Raw genomic sequence first — 13,917 nt, 5'->3', positions numbered from 1 at the left:
ACATGCAGGATTCCCTCAACATGTTTTCACAGGTAAGACAGCTCAGCTGAATACCTTTAATGCAATTATTAACAGATGTCTTCTGCTTCAGAACTGAAAATTATCTTTAAAACAGTTGGTTAAAAGCACTATTCATCATAGTCAGATAAGTCAATGTCATGTTCTCTGTGAAGTTTGGCCCCTTGTTTGTTAATGTGCTGCTCAACAAAACTGTTCTTGACTGTCACACTGTGTTTTTCAGTATAGAAAAGCCTTGTGATAATCCTCTGAATGTGGTTTGACCCCAGTGGGGCACATAGAGGCTGAAGCACTACAGATTGTGTTGACACAACAAGGAAAAGGTTGAAACTCATCAATGAAAATAGCGAGGATGTGATGTCAGAGCCAGTCACAGTTGAAGCTCTGAGCTCCTCATTCGGATCCAGTTTTTATCATCAGGGTTGCGAGATTCAGGTCAGCGAGGAGGAGAAAGGAGTAAGAGCAGGAGTTGGAAGATAAATTGGAGCTGGGGATCAGTAGGGAGGAGGAGTGACATTGCAGTCTGGCATGCTTACTTTGCTTCTGTCCTCGAAATGCTGTTTGAAATGTTTTAGTGTTAGTGGGGATTTTCAGTCCTGATCTGCAGAACTGAAAATCAAATGTCTTTCTGCTCTTATTTGGAGCAATGAATTTGGATAAAACAAAGCCTTTTTTTTCTGAGGATACTTGTTTATTTGCTGGACTCAGACCACTTTTGCTTCAGTAGCATATTTAGCTCCCTCCTTCCTTTCTTTGTTAATCCACCTGACACCTGAGAACTGGGCATGGCCAGCATACCAGTGCCATGGCAACATGACACCCAGCTGTGAAGTGGTTGCCATAGCAGTGTTGAGTAGCTTGTCGGTGTTGAGTTGCATTGGTGGCTACTGTACACGGGAGTGTCAGCTGTTTGTCAACCCTGTGTGGAAGTGGACAAGCACCCATTGGTGTCATAGGATTTGTACCTCAGTCCTACTTGCACTTTTATGCAATTTTTCAGTATCTCTGCTTTCACCCTACAGTGTTTAACATTTTAACATTGACAGAAAAGATTAATAAATTATCAAAAGATATGGCCGTAATTTTTCTTTCATTCGATTTTACTTCGACTTTACAGCTCTTGCTAACACAAAACAGCATTGAAAGTCTTTTTGAGTTGTGAGCTTGATTTCTCACTCACTCTTCTAACATTGCGTCATTGCATATTTAGTAAGATGGTAACTATGAGTGAGTGCACAAAGGGACTTGACTTTAAAAACAGTAGGTAACATTATGTTCTCAATTGGGTTCCATTTAATCATTGTTCCAGGACTTTCAACCCTATCACACTGTCTTAAGCAGATGGAGCTTGCCTTGTTGATTTTAGAACATCGACAGTCATGAGCAATATAAGTTGTGGACAAGCAGTTCCATGACTTCTAAGCATCCTTTGTCTGCTGATGAAGACCAAAATACATGAGGAAAATCTCAAGAACAAGCCAGTTAAGTCAACCTTGATTTGAGACTTTAGTCAACAACAGCAAAATCTGTTCCATTCCAGTCTACTGATTTCAGATTTCCCCTGTTCCACACTGGTCTTCATGCTGAGTAGCTTAATGATTCTGCAGAATTTGCCACGATATGTTACCAAAGCTGTCATTAACAATGTTCACTGTAGCCTCAATAACTCTCAGCATCATAGAGCAAGGGAAGAAAAGCACAAAAAACCCCAAACAAATCCAATTTTATCAGATGACCTCTGAATTTGAGCTTATTTGTGGTGAAAGAGGTTTTACTCATTCAGGATTCATGCAGGATTAAGCACATGGATGACCTCTGTGGATATTAGGATCATAAAAGGACCCCAGATAATACTTGTCTTGTGTGAATAAGGCTTTAAAGGCTACATTACCCAGAAGTTACTTACTGTTGATGCCTTGGATATACAGTAAGAGAGACACATTTAGACTTCTTGACCTGCAAGCATCCTGTCATCTGCTTCGGGTAGTTTATCAGGTGTGTTTACTCTTTGACTGTTTTGGTCTGTTGGTCAGTATGATAATTTGTCATAACTACCCCCCCCCCCCCGTTTTTGCACCAAAGTCACTGGAAGGCTGAGAGAGAGAAAGAGAGATGTGGGCGGACCTGCATAATTCAACGCCTCATCCCGAGTGTGTTTCTGTGTGTGTGTGTGTGTGAGCATGTGTGCACACTGCATTCTTAGGAGTGCTTCTCTATTCTCTGCACGTTTGGACCTTCAGAAACGCCTGGTAAGGTCATGTTTGTGCTCATGTTCGTGTGTGCACACGTTTGTGTAGAACTCCATAGCCCTGATCACAAGGCGCCGTGTTTAACCAGCCCCCCCCACTGCAGACTGTTATTGATCGTTCTTGTACATACACACAGGCATAGATACACACACACACGCACACGCCCAGGAGCATGTGTGACCTTTCTGACTTTTTCTAAAGCCCCCCCCCCCTCTTATTTTATAGTTACTGAGAATGAGAGCGAAAATATCAGTAAATGGAGCAGAAGTGAATGCTTCCTCTCATTATCCAGTTAGTTTCTGAGTCTCGCTTTGAACGTTTCCACTGGAGCTGGACTGATTTGACTTTTTCACGGCTGTTGCATGTACCTAAGCTGATATTTTTGGATTGCCTTTACTTAGGTCCAATATGCACTATATTTAGATTTGACCAACCAAAAGGAAATGAAAGGACTGTGAAATGTCAGATTGTGATCTCTATATTTAAAACTGCTGAAAGAGTCTGGCCTGAATTTGTTTAATAAGCTTATTAGAGATGTACTGATACCATTTGTTTCTTCCCTATACAGATGCTTGACTTTAATGTATTAACCGATACCAACTGCCGAAACAATACCAAAAAAAAAAGAAAATAGTATTGTACATATCTAATTTTCAGCAGCTGTACAATGCTAACCCTGTATGGATGTTTGAAGTCACACAAGTCGCTTGGCATTCATGGATTTTGCTGACACTGGGAAGTAGCAGCGTCCCATTTCTAATAAATAAATTATGTGTTATTTGATCAATGCATACATTTGTGTATGTGCTGATACTGAATTAAGCATTTCAGACATTATCAGGGGTATTTCCCGTACTAGCACCTGTACTGAGGCAACTAAATATATTGTTTTTCTGATATTGGCTTATCACAGATAACATCTGTATCAGTTTAAATGCTGTCCAACATGCACTGATATGAAAACTTTTTTAAGGAGCTTACAGTGCAAAAGACTGTGGTATTTTTTAATTGTTACATTTTTATCTAATGATTTATTATTACTAATTTATTATTATTGTAGTTAACTAATTCTAATCAACTTCTAATATCTTGTCATCATTTTATTTATCAAAATAAAATTGAGGCCTACATCAACCTAGATCCTGCTTTGCAGCGCACAAACTCCTCAGATTCTGGGAACAAATCATTCTGTATTTTTGTTCACCCCACTCAGACTTGCAGAACCATGCCATGTTTTTTTTTTTTTGTGCTTTAACTTTGAACTGAACCGGTGATGTTCATTGGAGAACAATGGCTCTTCTGTGACAGTCAGCAGCCTGGGCCTCCTCTTATTAACAGTGTGTTTTTGTGTGTTTGTGGGACCAGTCAGAGCTCAAAGATAGTTGGACGAGTCCCCATCATAATTTTTCAAAATAAAGATCTGGTAAGCCTGCACTCACCCAACAAAGTGTAGTAGGTAAATTTTGCTAAAGTTGAATTAAGTTAGTAATTAGTAGAGAGGTTGATTATTATCAAGCAAAAAACGGCTTGTAAAGATTTGTTTGATTTCTGTTTATTTAATTTTCAATTGAATGGCTTAAGGTTTTTGGACTGTTGGATAAACTAAGGACTTGGAAGATGTTACTTTGGACTCCGTAATGAAAAATAATCATTACTTTCAGTCCCACTGAGATTAAAACAAGTCTTATACTGGACATTTTGTGTCAATGAACAGTCCCAAGAAACAATTTTAACCGTCCTCGGGAAACACAAAATTGAAATGTTGTTTCTTCACTTTATCTATTTCTTTTTCTGCTTCTAATTTAGTTTAATTTGATGTGTGGGCTACTTTATGCAAATCAAGGACGTCCAGTGCGACTCACGGCTCCGGGAAACTCCCGAAGAGCCATAAAAAATGTTGTCAAGCTAAAATGAAAACAGATTTGGCAATTGCATTGCTTGTTTCTTGCCTTAAAATATCTTCAGCAACACATTTGATTGAACTATTTTCATAATGTAAGAGAAAGTTTCCAAATTAGACAGTTTTTGGTTTGGTTTGAAATTCTGGAACAGACCGACCACAAGTAGCACTCGTCCAATCAGGTGCTGCCAAGGAGTGTTTGCGAAGGTGTAGCCAGTGCTGGTCAAGCATCCAAAAACATGTCAGCTCCGCCATTTGTAAGCTAACTTCATTAACCCCTTTGAGGATTGGTTTCATTTTGTTTCTTCTGGTGTAAATTCTGTTTAAGAGTATTTTTTGCCATTTTGTGGGTAAGCACAGTGCAAATGTAGAGAAGTTATGACTTCAGACTGGTGCAGATTTGCAGGTGATGAAAAACATGGAGTAAATGTGTGTGTAAGTAGACAGATCTGTGGGTAGTGTTGACATCCATATCAGCCATACATCATGTCTCTTATGTTTACTCTGTGTCTGGGTATGTGTCTGAGACTGGACACAAACTCATCAGCCCTTAATGGCCTTGTGGTGGTCAATTACCTCTCTCACACACACACACTCGGATGTAGTGATTTCCTTCCAGTGGCCGTGCAGTTATCTGCCAGCCTTGATCCTTGTGGGCTGCTCATGGAGGCGCTGAGGCAGTGAGCAGGTCTGATTTGTGGCCAGGCGTCACCACCGGGTCCAGACAATTTATACCTTACCTTCCCACAATGCCTCACTCTGTCAGGATGACAGGGTGATCCGGGTGGAGGGGGTTGGAGGCTGGGCAGGCTCGATACCGAAGCAGAAACTCACCTGAAACAAAGAGGCCTTTCTTTGCAGCCACAGAGGAAATGTGTGCATGTAGTCTTTTCATTCAGTCGAGCAACAGGCCTCGGCTGCCTCTCTGTCTTTGTCCGGGTGGTTCAGGTTGGGTTTGCTCTGAAAGAAATTCTGTGAAATTCCCAATTGGTTATTTCACCATAATAGATTTTGACTTTGACTTTGACTTTTCAGTGTTAACATTTAATCACAGGAGATGTGCCTCTTTGTTGTATTATTTCAATATTCAGTTTATTTCTGTTGTCAAAAGTTGGGAGAGACCTTGATATTATCATAGGTTTCATTCTAACTGTGTGTCCCCACAGACAATCAGCAAGGTCAGCAATAAATCAGTGACAGCTCAAGGTTTCCTTCATCTGTCCCACTGACAATAACTGATCAACCTGTGCTTATATATGAAATAACCTTTATCATATACTATGCAATTGGAAGAATGTGTCTCACATTTTTGGTTTAATGCAATTGTGTTGAATCCAATTGTTGTCAATAATCATTAAAAAATGAGTATAAGATGTATGTCTGTATGTACATGTGTATGTCTATATGTATGTCTGTATGTCACGGTCAGCATTTGCATCAGATTTATTGAAAGAAATTAATGGAAGCCTCATCCCTCATCCTCCTGCCTGGAGTTTTCAAAACTTAGGAAAGCTGTACCTTGAATTCAATCTGTGCTGTCTTAAATGTTTATTTTTAAACCTGTGGATAGACTGAACTACACTTCCACACTTTTTTCTAGCTCAAGGTTTAAACCATTAGTTTCGCTTGAGGCTGAGTCACGAACCTTTTTTAAAATCTAAAAAAGTAAAAGCAGGAGGTGGATCTGCAACCGCAGGTACCAGTGAGATATTTGATATTGTGGATAATGTGCTGTGGGCCTCGCTTCTGTTGGCTATTTAAAGCTAGAGTAAGGAAATTCTACAGCTTCATGTGATGGGACTCTCTCTCCTCTACTCCTCTCCTTTCTTTTACCCTCTCTGTCGGCGTGTCTGATGTCTTTGTAATGTCTCTGCCTGGATCCGATGTGGGATGAGTTTCCCCTCCCCACTCCTGAGTTGGAAACCTTGGTCCAGCTGACCTTAGACACAGGCTTAGGGAGGAATCCCCCCGCGTTACTTCAGGTGGGGCTGCAACAATATTGACTCAGGAACTCAGTTCATTTTATTAGGCTCATGTTCATGTGTGTGTGGAGACTGAGATGACGCACAGCAGCTGGAATCTGTTCTCAAACAGCCATCATCCACAGAGCTCCTCTCCTCCCTTCTCTCTAAATTCATCTTTTCAATGCCAAAAAAAAAAAAAAATCAAAATTCAAGTATTCGGTGTCTCCATGGAAACTAGGGTTTAACCTTTTTTGGTTTGCCAGTACTGGTGTTTAATTAAGCACAGAGCTGCAGTGTATCAAGCAAACCAGTAGCTTAGCTTTAAACTAGCCAAACTGCAACATGTTGCTCAGGAGGAGGTTGGGACTGCAATGTCTCTTTTACACATGGTGATAAGCTGCATTCTTTAATGAGAAAGAAACTGTCTAAAACTATATTCAGAAAGTTAGGAGAGAGAGACGTCCTGCCTCAAGATTAATGCTTTATGTAACAGGAAATATGTTATTGCCTTTAATTGTTTGCATACTGCATTCCCATTACATCCCAATGAACTCTACCCACACTGAGATATAATTGTTTTTATTAGAGAACACGATCCTAATGTGAATCTCAATCTAGCAAAGTAGTCTTTTTTTTTTTTTAGTCACTGTAGGGTAACAAATAAGACATTAGGTTGGAGTTGGAGGGCCTTGGCAGAGGTATGCGCTCTACTGAGTGCCATTCTAGTTGGACAACTTGCATCATTCATGCTTATTTTATTCTTGGTAACAATTCTATTATTGGTATCTTCTTTAGCAACTTTTTTTAAATTGTGTTCTATTTTCTGTAGTCCTTTTATCCTACACTTCACAGCTCAGGGTGATGCTTTGCTGTTTAGCTGTTTTGCTCATTAACTTGTAATCTTGAAGCTGCTTTTCCAACTTTTTCCGCACAGATATATTAATGATATTGGTCCAAAATTTTGTGAATTTGCTCTTTAGATTTTGGTGAAATTGAAAAAATGTAAGATATTTTCTTTGGAGGGGTCCCCCCAGTACATATTATACACCTACGTCTTCCACACACCTCAAGAAAAGTGCTGCTCACACTGGAGAGCTGAGATGGCCAGTATGAAATGTTGATCCCTTCAGGTTTTGACTAGGTTGCATGTGAGTTTAAAGTGACTGTCCTAGAGGTCTAGTGGACAAGACAGGTACTATCCATGGTTTTCGTCCAGCTGGCTATCATCCCTACGCGTCTCTGTATGTCCTCATTTCTTATCAGTCTCTATACATCTCTGAAAATGCCAAGAAGCTGAATATGCACTTCGTGTGTTTGTCAGAGCAGAGCTACATCATACTGCTACTTCAGGGACATTTTGAATGCATTTTCTTCTCTACAGGAGCAAAACAAACAGTGTTGTTAAAGCTGGAACACACAGAAAGTAATCCAATTTGGTTTCATTACATGCACAGCGGGTGTGGACTATTGAAGCTCTGCACATATAGCTTTGTAGATTAGAATTAAACATTCAGATAATTGTTACAGAACATCTCATATTGCCAACGGAGCATAACACTTTAATGTTAGTGTAACTGCTGGAAATATTTAAATGAATCAGCTGATTGAATGATATTTTTAGCGACCTGATTGATGAAGTTGGTTTTGATTTATATAATTTACTGTAACTTAAAGAAATGAAAATAACCCATTTGTTTTGGATCTCATTTAGATCTTATACTTTTATTGTCCATTCGATTTGTGTAAAGTATGATTAATTGCAGTATAAATAAACCATAAACATCAACCATATCCTCAAATGTTATCCTTAACTTTGTACTGGAATTCACTCAGACCTGCAGCTATGTTCCACCTCAGCATTGAAGTGTCACACTGGAGACTAAAAGTGGTTCGGAAATGGAGCTCTGGTTAGTTTCCTGAACACCTGATAACCCCCTACCCACCACTCGCCCACTTTCTCTCTCACACACACAAATATACCCAAGCTGGGCGTGTGTAGCTTTGGTTTAAAAATGGCTCTGTAGGCTGCTGTTACTAGAGTGAAAAGGAGATGTGGGAGCATGATAAAGAGCGAGAGAGACGTGTAGAGTGTAGAGATGGTGATGGATAATTGTGAAGTGGTGACTGATGAATTGCTCCTTTCCTATCATAAAACTCACTATATTACGTGTATATTAGCAAACTGTACTTTTTTTTTTTTTCTTTTTCCATTTTGAAATTGCCTTCACCAACTTGGACAACACACAATTAAAAACTTCCTGCTTGCAAAAAGTGAAAATATTTCTCAAAGCTTCTGATAAGAATCCATCAACAAAGGCGCACACAGAGCAAAAGATAAACATTAGAAAGGCTGTTACATAATGTGCTGATAGTGTTGTGTGCTCAGTGCTCCTCCTCGGGCACCTTTTTATTTGTCTTGTCTGCACACCTGAAGCTTTAATAAATATTTTCCTGTTCAGCAAGCAAGCAGCTTCCAGTGGTCCTTATGTTCTTTCTACCAGCCTGGCTGGATCCACTTTTACCTCTCTGGATACCCTTGACTCAACACTCAGAAAAAGTGACTTTTGTCACTGAATTACAGTTGCTGTGTTAAAGTGATACAGTGCACAGTTGAGGATGAGCAAAATGAATACAGTCCTAAATCACAGTCAGTGCATGTCATTTATCACATGTTATTTATATATGTACTTTGGATGTTGTATCCACAAACTACTTCATCAGTCTCATGCCATTTTTTTTGTTATTTTATTTATGAAATACTTGAGTGATCAATATACTTGAGATATATGTAGAGCTGCAAAAATTGATCTTTTGGCTGATTAATCAATTTGTTATTACTTATTGGGTTAATCACCTACTATTTTGATAATCAATTAATGTGATTGAGTAATTGTTTTTTTTTTAATTCTCTGACTCTGACCTCTTCAATCTTATTATTTTGTGGTGTCTTTCCTTCTTTAGGACAGTTAATTGAATGTCTTTTGGTTGTAGACAAGACATTGATGTCATCTTTGGCATTTGGAAACACTGACATTCCTGTAGCTGACATGTTATACATCAAACAGCTGATTGATTAATTGAGAAATGAATCCACAGACTCATTGACAATTGATTATTGTGTACAGTGTTCTGGCAATGAAAATAATGTTTAGTTACAGGCAGCCCTTATGTATAACCTAATAGAACCAAAGATAAACAGCCCAAAACCATAGTATTATTGCTATTGAAAAATCTGTGTGTTTACATACTAACACTCCATGGCAAAGAGGCATGACACTACCCAGTCAAACCCATAAAGAGCTGATGACGAAAGGATAAATGTTTAAACAAATAAGTCCTTTTTTTTCAAAGATTTTTATCTTATTTTTCATGTTCAGTGTAGTAAAACACACATCAAATTCAGTCTAGGCTGAATGAATTTGCTGGTTTACAAGCAGGACAACTACAGCCTGCTCAAAGTTTAATCCACCATTCCTACCTCTGTCACTCTCACACACACTCTCACTCACACACATACACACAAGCACACGCACACACAGACTTGAGAGACAGGCACCAGGTGGGATCTGTTGTTTTTTTTTTTTTTTACAGCCAGAGAGTGAAGTTGCTGAAGTGAAGTCACTTTCTCATAGGAACACAGACGTGACCTTCGACCTCCCCCCTGGGAGACCTTTGACTCTGAGGCGTTAGTCAGAGAGCAGGATGGCTCAGGGTTATCTTCAAGCTGTGGGCTTTCTCTACACTGTCTCACTTTAACACAATTCTAACATGCATTCACATGCACCAATGAGCTATTGTGTGTCGTGTTACTTATTAAGGGGATGTACTAACTGATCTGACAGATGCTCAATTTGTATACATCTACTTGATATTAAGTCTAAAACTTTGACTGTAATACTTTAAAGATTTACATTTCTGATTGCAGTTTCATGTTACCAGTGTTTACGCAGATTCGTCTCATGGAAGCCTGGTTTTCGATCTAGCACAGGCTAACATTTCTAATGCAAACTAGATAATGAAAAAGCATTTACTAAAGCAAGCAAAAGTAATATGACACTAGTAATATGACATTTTTAATATCTTCGGTGTGTCACCCACCAGCTTTAACACACACACACGCACGCACGCGCACGCACGCACACACACGCACGCACACGCACGCACGCACACACACGCACGCACACGCACGCACACACACACACACACACACACACACACACACACACACGCACGCACACACACACACTTTCTCCCTCCCTGGTCTCCATCAGGGGTTATCTACCTGATAACCGCTATCTACAGTTTTGCCCTACTTTGTGAGAGTGTGCCTCACAATTTTAGTCACAGGTATCACTCAAATACCTTTGTGCTCTCTTTGCATTCCTTTACTGATACCTCTGCCTGGTACAATATGACAGAGTACAATATACTGTATGTCTGATATACACACAGTAACTACACATGAGTTAATTAGCCTTTAACTTTACTTTAACTTAGAGGCAGATGTGTGCACTTCCACTAGACTTGTTATATAAACGCACATAAACAGTAACAGAAGTGGTCCAACATCTAAGACGTCACTAAACCTGAGTTGTTGCCTCTCTGCCTTGACTTGTCTGTATGCTGTATATGTGTGATTATTTGACAGAGACATACTGCTGCAGTAGCATTTTGTGCACGCAAAATAAAAAGCTGTTTGGGATTATTGGACTGAAAGCTGCCGAAAGGATAAACTGAACAGTGTTTTCTTGTTTTGCTCTCACATTTTTACATTTAGCATTTTTGAGAATTTAGTCCACATGCTTAAATAAGTTGTAAATATACAATAAGTCCAAGGTTATGCTTGTGTCCTTACAGTCCAGATGAATTTGACTTTTGTCCCTTTTCTTTTCTACTGAAGATTTTTCACTGCTTTTATTTTGGTACGCTGAAGCTAACATAATTTTAAAAACAACCCTTTGCCTTATTGCCAAATACACAGCATCACAATCACGTTTGTTGTTTCGATCGTCTGTGTTACATTGATCCAAATATGCTGTGGAGTCCTCATGCTAGTGGTTGTTAGTAGTTAATTGTTAAACCATTAACTATCCATCCTACTTCAGTAATACAAAACTGCCACCACAAAATTACAAAACAACACTTACCATGATTCACTCATAGAGAATTTCAGGTTTGACTTAATAAGTGTAAGTGAAACGAAAGCCTACACAAAGATAATCAATAGCAGATTTCTAGTCTACTTGAGGAAATACTGATCAAATATTTTCCACAATCAATCAATGCAGAATATTATCTACAAATTCATCAAAAGTTAAGATAATTATTAGTTGCGACTCAAATGGGTTTATGCAACTTTTGCATGATTTGGAGATATGGATTGCAGTATTGGACCATGGCCTTGATACGTGGTGGTTTAAGTTGGACTGCTCCATTCCACTGTTCCATTCTCTTCAACCATGGTGCACAGGTGTGAAGTTTCAGGCATTGGACATGGGCTGTAAATCAGTGAGTGCGAGACTGGACCATTGCCATGCACATGGGGTTGTTGTAATGGACCATAACCTGGAGATCTGCTGGACTGTACCATCTCCCTGGAGGAATGTGGGAGCAGGACTTGAACTCCATGTGGTTGTGCTTGTCCATTCCCAGTGGCCAAAATGAGACTGTGATTGTACCGGGCAGTGTGTTAATTATCCACTGCTGGCTCTTAGCTGGGCTTTGTTTGAACGCAAAGTGGAAGAGAGTCTCCACAGTAACAGTTACCAACGCTTACGCAAGCTCGACAACGGCAATCCTCAATGACCCACATACCAGCAGTAAATCACAACACACACACACACACATTCCTGGCTCCACCCTTCGCCTATCGAAACCATGCTCAATGTTTTCACTCTGCCTCACTGTGTCTCTATCAAACATGGGACAAGGGAGCGATTCTTTGTTTTTTCTCTCACTGTTTCTGTCCACTTATTCAGTCTTCACCCTCTCTTACCGTCTGACGGAGGCTACGAATGGACTTTTACCAGTGTAGAATTGATCGAGTAAATCTTTGACTCAGATCACCCTGCTCACACACTCCTCAGTCTCAGCTGTACCTTACCAACAAATACACAGACTAGATCTGTCACCTTAGAAAGTCGCTAGGCCAGTTATTTACGCTTTTGTAAAGCTGGCAAGGGTTCTATTTGAAATTCAAATCTGATTTTGTTAGCATCATGACAGGAGAGACACCAGAGTCGTAGAAGAAGACTGTCAGGGATTTCCTGCAGCACCACATCCTCTTGTAACATCATGATCTAGAAGATATTTTGATGAATTAAAACCTTAGGGAACTCACAGTTACAGTCATAGTTTTACTTTAAAATCCCTTTTGGGGATGGACACAATGACATGATCACAGTCCACACAATAACCTTCGTGTGTTCGCTACATTAAAGCTTGTAATGTCAATTTTGTTGAGGTTGTTGAGGAGATTTTTTGTACAGTTTATTGTTTCATCAGTTTGTTGTTTGGTCTCTTAACTGTTAAAAAATGGCGAAAAATGACCATCAATGTTTCCCTAAAGGTGAAGATGACCTCTAATGCCTCATATTGTCACTGTGCTTCAGTTATTGTGTACATGATTGCTTCTGTATTACTGTGATGGTGAAATCTATATTTTGGCCTTACTGGCGTGGTCCAGGACTGTCTCTGTCCGGCTTTAGATTTGTTTGTGCTGAGAGCGCGATCATGTCCTCTGTTCATTAGAACTAAGAGGAATATCACAGTCTGCTCTCTAATGTCTGCAATCTCCCGTGTAGATCTAAGGTTTTCTCAGACCTTCGGTGGCAGTAAAAATGAACTATTATGGCCAGTTTTATTGCTGTGTCAGCTCTGTTACATACAACTTTATCAGGACTGGTTGTGTATCTTTAAGACATTCTTGTTCTATAGTAGACTCTGTGCAGAGGGGAATGTCAATATGTAGGTAATACATTTGTAGCGCTGTATACACATACAGTGCAGATAGCCCCGGGTGCCTGTCTGAGCATGCTGCTTTCACATCCAGCATTGACTCTGTAGGAGCGCGTTTGTGTGTGTGCAAGAAAATTGTTTCCTTTGACCACGCAGTGAGATGTGATAAAATGAGTAAAAAAGTTAAAATGCAATAAATGGTAATACTTGACTTTACAGGTCAGGAAGTTATAAAACAGTTTTTGGAGAGAAATCTGTGTTGGGCCACAGCTAATGATAATATTGTCAAATGGCCATAACCCTAAGATATTCTTTATACTGTCACAGAAGTGTGAAGTTACCAGAAAATAATCATACTTAACTGTATCCATTGACTTTATGTGCAAAAGGCAAAGGTTTGTAGGTGTAAGTGGGTTTTTGTCCAGTGTGAAAGGGGTTGAAATAAAAAAAAACGTGTACTTAACAAAAAAAAAAAGCTCAAACTCAATGAATCGATTATTGAAATAGGTGGCAATTAATTTGATAGTTGACTAACTAACTAATCGGTAAATCATTGCAGCTGTAGCAGTTCACAGCTTATGGCATTAATGTATAGAAAATTACTTGAAACAAATCTTTAAACCCAAGGAGATAGAAGTTTTTATGAAAGTTGTTTTTTTCTTTTCCTTTTAATTAATGAGAAATATATGATTCTTGGCATTAGACTGACTTACTGAAGTCGGTTACAGTTTGCAGGGGTTGACGGTCAGGTCAGTGAATGACTGAACAGCCTGCTGGCTCTCAGCCAGCGCTGCTTCTCTCCTCTCGTGATAGTCAGGCTGCTGAACAG

The 13,917-nt window shown here is 39.5% G+C and overlaps 1 protein-coding gene across 16 annotated transcripts in view; it reads left to right on the top strand.

Annotated features, from left to right (window-relative positions):
• Positions 1-13,917, top strand: part of afdna (afadin, adherens junction formation factor a) — a 105,609-nt gene that overhangs the window by 17,951 nt on the left and 73,741 nt on the right. The window lies entirely within an intron of this gene.

The sequence above is a fragment of the Acanthopagrus latus genome, chromosome 22 (assembly GCF_904848185.1).
Source record: "Acanthopagrus latus isolate v.2019 chromosome 22, fAcaLat1.1, whole genome shotgun sequence".
In the NCBI taxonomy this organism is placed as follows: domain Eukaryota; kingdom Metazoa; phylum Chordata; class Actinopteri; order Spariformes; family Sparidae; genus Acanthopagrus; species Acanthopagrus latus.
This window is presented reverse-complemented; position numbering and strand designations above follow the sequence as displayed.